The sequence below is a fragment of the Theropithecus gelada genome, chromosome 1, assembly GCF_003255815.1.
Source record: "Theropithecus gelada isolate Dixy chromosome 1, Tgel_1.0, whole genome shotgun sequence".
Lineage (NCBI taxonomy): Eukaryota > Metazoa > Chordata > Mammalia > Primates > Cercopithecidae > Theropithecus > Theropithecus gelada.
In genome coordinates, this window is record NC_037668.1 from 9,329,199 (window position 1) to 9,336,240 (window position 7,042).

The following is a 7,042-nucleotide window of genomic DNA, read 5'->3' on the forward strand; positions in this document are numbered from 1 at the left end:
TCAGTCTTCATTCTAAAACCTTCAGTAGCTCCCCATTTTTGTAGGATAATACCTGGATTCCTCAATAGATTGCTAAAACTGCTTTTTAGTTATTCCCTAAACATTGTCAAGCACATTTCTTGGTCTTTGCCAAGTTGTCGGCAACATTCTCCTTCTTTTATTATTTAAACCTACCCTTCCTTCTATGAAAGGCCTACTTCACACTACACCCTTGAAGCTTTCTCTTATTTCAAGGCCCCAGATTCAAGCTTAATAGCTGTTTTGCCTATATTATTCACTTTGCAGTTTGTGCTACCTTGTGGTATTGTTTTTATTTATTATGTGTATATATATATGCATGTGTATATATTTACACAGTATATATATCACATACATACACGTATACTCTCTCTGTTAAGATGGAAAATCTTGGCAACCTAGACGGTAGTCATTTAATAAAGACCTGTTATTGATAAAGGAGAGAATGGTGATCTCAAGTAATGGGAGGACAAACAGGACCACCTTCAACCAAGAGTTTCGTGGATAGTGAAGACCATAAGTGATACGGGGTGACATCATAGGATGAGAGAGGATTTGTTAAGGATGCTCCTTTCTCAGAATTAATTCGGTGTCTTCTTCCATGCTCACACATTGCTTCATCTGTCTGGGGACCCCAGGCAGCAAATAGTTAAAGGGAAGTGCAAAAGTCATGGGATTAGAGGAACAGGACTGATGAAAGTGACCAGGGTTCATGAAAGTGTCTAAAGATGGCCGGGCGCATGCCTGTAATCCCAGCACTTTGGGAGGCTGAGGTGGGCGGATCACAAGGTCAGGAGATTGAGACCATCCTGGCTAACACGGCGAAACCCCGTCTCTACTAAAAATACAAAAAATTAGCTGGGCGTGGTGGCGGGCCCCTGTAGTCCCAGCTACTCGTGAGGCTGAGGCAGGAGAATGGCATGAACCCGGGAGGCAGAGCTTGCAGTGAGCCGAGATCGCGCCACTGCACTCCAGCCCGGGCGACAGAGCAAGACTCCATCTCAAAAAAAGAAAAAGAAAAAGAAAAAGTGTCTAAAGAGTTTCAGCCCACCCCTGTTGCCCAAGACAGGGATGATACTGAAGGCAAGAAAGACAGGAAGGGAGAATGACTCATCAGGAAATCAGGCAAGCCTGGTTTGGGCACTTTGCTTGATCAATACCACTAGACATTGAGTGGATATATGGAAAGGGACCAGAGAGCTTTGTCAGACTTATCTTTCACCATTCCATCTGTCTGTGTTGCCATCCTTCCTTCTTTCCTTCAAAGGAAGGAGACTCCTTTCTCCTAAGACCTGTGCTCTGAGGTTCAGCCCTGCCTGCCTCCTCTCTCTCTTCTGTCTTTATTTTCTTTCTGGTGGATCTTTTTTTCCTCTCATGTCCATGCTTCAGTCTCTCCTTCTACCCTGTGCCCCTCTCTAGCTCCCAATCTCTACTTCTTTATAGCCAAGCTGCTTGAAAAGAATAGTCTACATTTGCTTCTCTTCTTCTTCTTGCATTTTACTCCTAAACACAGCTCTATCCGGCATTTGCTCTCACCATTCCTCTGAACTTGCCTTTGCCAAAGTTACCAGTAACTTCATATTTGCTAAACCCATTGGATACTTTTCAGTTTTTAACTAACTGAATTCACTATAGCTTTTGACAGTGACAGTTTTTTGTTTCTGTTTGTTTGTTTGTTTGTTTGTTTGAGACAGGGTCTCACTCTGTTGCCCAGGCTGCAGTGCAGTGGTGTGATCACAGTCCACTGCAGCCTCAATCTCCTGGACTCAAGCGATCCTCCCACCTTAGCTTCCCAAGCTGGGATTATAGGTGTGTGCCACTATGCCCAGCTAATATTTTTATTTTTGTAGAGATGAGGTCTCACCATGTTGCCCAGGCTAGTCTTGAACTCCTGGGCTCAAGTGATCCTCCAGCCTTGGCCTTCCAAAGTGCTCAGATTGTAGTTATTAGCCACTGCGCCTGGTCTGACACTGACAACTTTCTTCTTGAAACTTTCTTCTTCCTCAGTTGCCATATGCTATTCTTGATTTTTCTTCTACCTTCTGCCGCTCTGACCACTTCTCTTTTTCTCTACAGGACACTGCTTCTTCCACTTGGCTCTGAAATGTTGCTAGTTCCCAAGGTCCTTAGCCCTCCCTCTTTTTTTTTTTTTTTTCTGAAATGGAATTTTGCTCTTGTTGCCCAGGCTGGAGTGCAATGGCACAATTTCAGCTCACTGTAACCTCTGCCTCCCAGGTTCTAGTGATTCTCCTGCCTCAGCTTCCCAAGTAGCTGGGATTACGGGCATGTGCCACCATGCCTAGTTAATTTTGTAATTTTAGTAGAGATGGGGTTTCACTATGTTGGTCAGGGTGGTCTTGAACTCCTGACCTCTGGTGATCCACCTGCCTTGGCCTCCCAAAGTGCTGGGATTACAGGCATGAGCCACCTCAATGGTGGCTTCTTCTTCCTCTTCCTCCTCCTCTTCTTCCTCCTCCTCTTCTTTTTCTTCTTCTTCTTTTTTAACTTTTTCATCCTCCCTTGATTGATGTGGGATTTGGAGGTGATTTATAAAGCATGAACCCACTTGTTACATGGGGGCTCTTTTTACTGTATTATTACCTCCATCATATCTCCGAATTCACTCCCTGTTTTCAATTCATTCTCTATAATCCTGTTAGTGATCTTTCTGCAATTCCAGTTTGATCATACTCTTTGGTAGCTCTTCCGTGCCTTTGTTTACTCATTTAATGTCCTTTGAGTACCTGGAATATGATTTTCCCAAATGTCTTCACAGCTTACTCCCTACTAAAATAATAAGTTCCTTGACAGCAAGGACTTTTGACTATGTGCCAGGCACCAGAGATGTTTTGTTAAAACAAGCAAAAATTCCTGCTCTCATGGAACTTACTTTCTAGTAGAGGAAAGCAGCCAATAAACAATAAATATGTCGGGCACGGTGACTCATGCCTGTAATCCCAGCACTTTGGGAGACTGAGGTGGGCGAATCACTTGAGATCACTGGCCAACGTGGCGAAACCCCATCTCTACTAAAAATACAAAAATTAGCTGGGCGTCGTGGTGCACATTTGTAATCCCAGCTACTCGGGATGCTGAAGCAGGAGAATCACTTGAGCCCGGGAGACGGAGGCTGCAGTGAGCGGAGATCATACCACTGTACTCCAGCTTGGGTGACAGAGCGAGACTCTGTCTCAAAAACAAACAAACAAACAAACAAACAAACAAACAAAAAACAATAAATGTAGTAACTGCAGAACTATATAGTATGTTAGAATGTGAGAATGCCATGGAGAAAAATTAGGCAGAGTGAAGAGCGTGCAGTGCAGGATGAGGGTGTTACAACATAATTGGAGTGGTCAGGGTAAGTATCATTGAGAAGGTGATATTTGAGCAAATACTTGAAGGTGAAGGAGGGACCCATGGGGAAAAGATAGTTCAGATAAGGGAAGAGTTGGTGCGTGCTGAGAGAGGAATGTGCCTACTCGTGTTTGAGCAACAGTGAGGAGGCCACTGTGACAAAATCAGAATGAACTAGGGGGAGAGGAGTAGGAGGTGCCTTCAGGATAAAACTCCATATGTCTTAAAGTGATATATATAATCTCATATGTATATATGGTTTCCCATGACCCTGCCTCTGTCAGCCCAGTCAACCTCATTTCTTGCACTGCCCCATCCAAACCCAAGCATGCACACCGGGTTTCAGCGTTCTTTTATGATTATACAAGCTACTACTTATTCTGCTTCGGACACCCTGCCCATTCTTCTTTGTCTAATGAATTCCAACCCATTCTTCAAAGCTCAGTTTAGACATCAACTTCTTTAGGAATCCTCCATTCATCAAGTCTTCATTAGGTGTCCCTCTGGGTGCTACCCATGGTACTCCATGATGACCTCTATCAAGTCTTTAACATTCTGCATTTCAATTTTCTACTCGCTTGTCTGATTCAGCCCTCTGTTCTCACTGTTCCCCTCCTTTTCCACACTGGGAACTCTTAAGGACAAGGGACCTTGTCCTGTTTCGGCATCCTTAATACTGGGCCAGTGTCTGAAACTTAATATGATTTAATAAATGTTTGATAGTGAATAAATGGCCAAGATTCATGTTTCATTTCTAAGAAACTGATCATTAGGACAGATGACTGGAGAAATTTATTGTTCATTTCAGACAGATCATTTTTGTCTTCCGATTTTCTTTTTTAAAAGGGCCTCATTCCTAAAACACAGAATCTGTAGTGCCATCTAGTGGAAACAGCTCAATAAAAATGCTATACTATGAATAAAACTCAGTTTCCTTCTATTTTATTTATTTTGAACCAAGATGGACAGAGAAGGGAGGACTAGGTTGCACAGACTCCAGTGCACACTGCAGGCCGGGCATTTTTATTTTTATCTAAAAGTTCACTATACCTGAGAGGACTGTAGTTGTGAGATCTAACAGGTATAAATAGTCCCTTATCACTGACATTTTGTGAAAACGGCCAACTCTTCAACTTTGAGAAGGTAAGAAGGAAACATCTAGAATAATGTGAGTTTTGGAACTCTCCTTGTGTAACTGCTTGTAGGTCAAACTAGAAGTACACAAGATATCAGTTCCATTACTAACAGCTATCCTTTTAGAAAAAAATTCTTTACTGTTATATCTAAGACAGACTCCTTAGCTCTTCTCAGTTGACTCCTAGTTGTCTCATCAATTGTTTGTCATGACCCCAAACTATAGTTGATGTAGTCAGGACAGGAAGCTGCACCCAATCTTAGTTGGTCTGGTATAAATATAAGCGGTTCTTAGACTATTTACACTTTATTCATCTATTTCTCTGAACTCCCTTTTTTATGTTTATTACATAATAGAGCACAATATTAATGTTGTTTGAAATACATGTTTTAAAAATTACCTGCTACATTCTGTTAATGTATTTTATTTTTAAAATGTGGATAACTGTGTTGTGATTATATTATTTTTACATAAATTTATCTTCCATATAAAATATTCATAAGTCAAATGAGTAACAATAGTAAGAAAATGGCACATTTTAGAGACTGAATTTTGTGCTGCATTTGGCAATAATGCTTGTGATTAAAATTAGTACAGTGCTGATGCTGCTGTGTTAGAGAATTGATCATAAAAGGCTCTTGATAATATTGCATTATAATTTAACACTTTTTTCCTTTTAGGATTCTTTCATTACTTGTACTTATTAAACATGTCAACTTTAAAGATTGATTTTGAATGGAAAGTTTTGGTTTAGAAGGGGCCCTTTATTTGGAATAAGTTTGCCCCAGTTATCTTGCTCTCTGTCAGAATGCTAAGTCAATGAGGGCAATCTGTTGAGTTTTCTGTATATCCTCAGTGTCTAGTTGCAAGTCTGGCTTATAGTTGGAGCTCAATAAATATTTATTAAGTGAATATATGAGAAAATTGAAGTGCAGCAAGGTAAAGACACCGATTGAAGGTCACATATGGCATTACTGGCAGAATTAGGGCAAGAATCCATGTCTTCTGACTCCTACTCCATTGAGTGGTTCAATATAACACCTTGTCTTGAATCAGTACTGCTTTTAGATTCAGATGCCTGTGGCACTTGCCCTGGACCCTTTGCTTTCAAAGAACCCACCCTGGCCCTTCTCCAGCCACACCTCTTCCCATGGGCCAAGGAATCCCAAGAGTACATCTCTCCCCTCACCACCCCACCCTCACCTCCTTCAGACTAGGGTCCAGCCACCTACAAGCCCGAAATTCTCTGACAAATAGCCAGAAGCCCACTCCCGGGCCCATGCAGTTGTGGACTGCGAGCATAAGTGTACACACACTTAGGCCTCAGGAGTGGTCAAAGGACAGCTTTTGGGGGTGGTGGAACTTGATCAAGCCTGTTGGAGTGTCCACACACATATGCAAGGGCCTCTGGTAGGATGGAGAAAGATGAGAACAGGCCGTGAGCTGGGTGCCCCTGTTTGTCCTCTTGCTAATGGCCACTCAAATATTAGGGGTAGGCCTGCCTCCTATATTAAATCTAGTTTCTCCACATATTTAATATAATTTAAACCAGCACTAAGTGAATGCCAGTATTATGACAGACACTGTGCTGGATATTTTCAAATGCATTACCTCATTTAAATGTTATTCTTCCATAAGAATGCTCAGAAGTAACTTACCCGACTTACCTAAGGGCAAGCAACTGGTAAGTTACATGCATAACCCGTATCCTCAGGAAGTAAGCGCAGCACCAAAATACAGGGGGGTGTGTGTGTGTGTGTATACATACATATATATATACACACATACTTTTTCTTGAGTAAATAATGTGTCTGATAAAAACATGCAAACAATTTACAAGAATATAAGTCAATAGTAAATCTCCCATGCTAGGCCTCGAGTCAGAGACAGCCAGTTAATAATTTTTTTAAATTAAAAAATCCACATATTTTAAAATTTATCATCAATAATTTTTAAACTTTTTTATTCGGGAAACTTCAGATATATGATATATACAAGCATAGGGAAAAGTATAATTAACCCCTAAGTACCCCTCACTCAACTTCACCAGTTACAGCATTATGTCACTCTTGTTTAATATACTTCCCCAACTTTTATTATGTTTTCTCTGCTGGGGGTTTTTAAAGGAAATACCAGATATCATGTCATATTATTAAATTATATTAAAATATTAGATGCTTAATTTATAAAGGTTTTGATGTAAAGATGGAAAATATTTTGAATTTCCCATGAAGACCTCTTAATTTAAAAAATGCCACATAAGATTATATATACCATATAACATTTTACCAATGTTATTTAAATTTATTTATTTATTTATTTAGAGATGGAGTCTCGGCCTGTTGCCCAGGCTGGAGTGCAGTGGCACAATCTTGGCTCACTGCAACCTCTGCCGAGTTCAAGCAATTCTCCTGTCTCAGCCCCCTGAGTAGCTGGGACTACAGGCACACACCACCACACCTGGCTAATTTTTGCATTTTTAGTAGAGACGGGGTTTTGCCATGTTGGTCAGGCTGGTCTCAAATTTCTGAC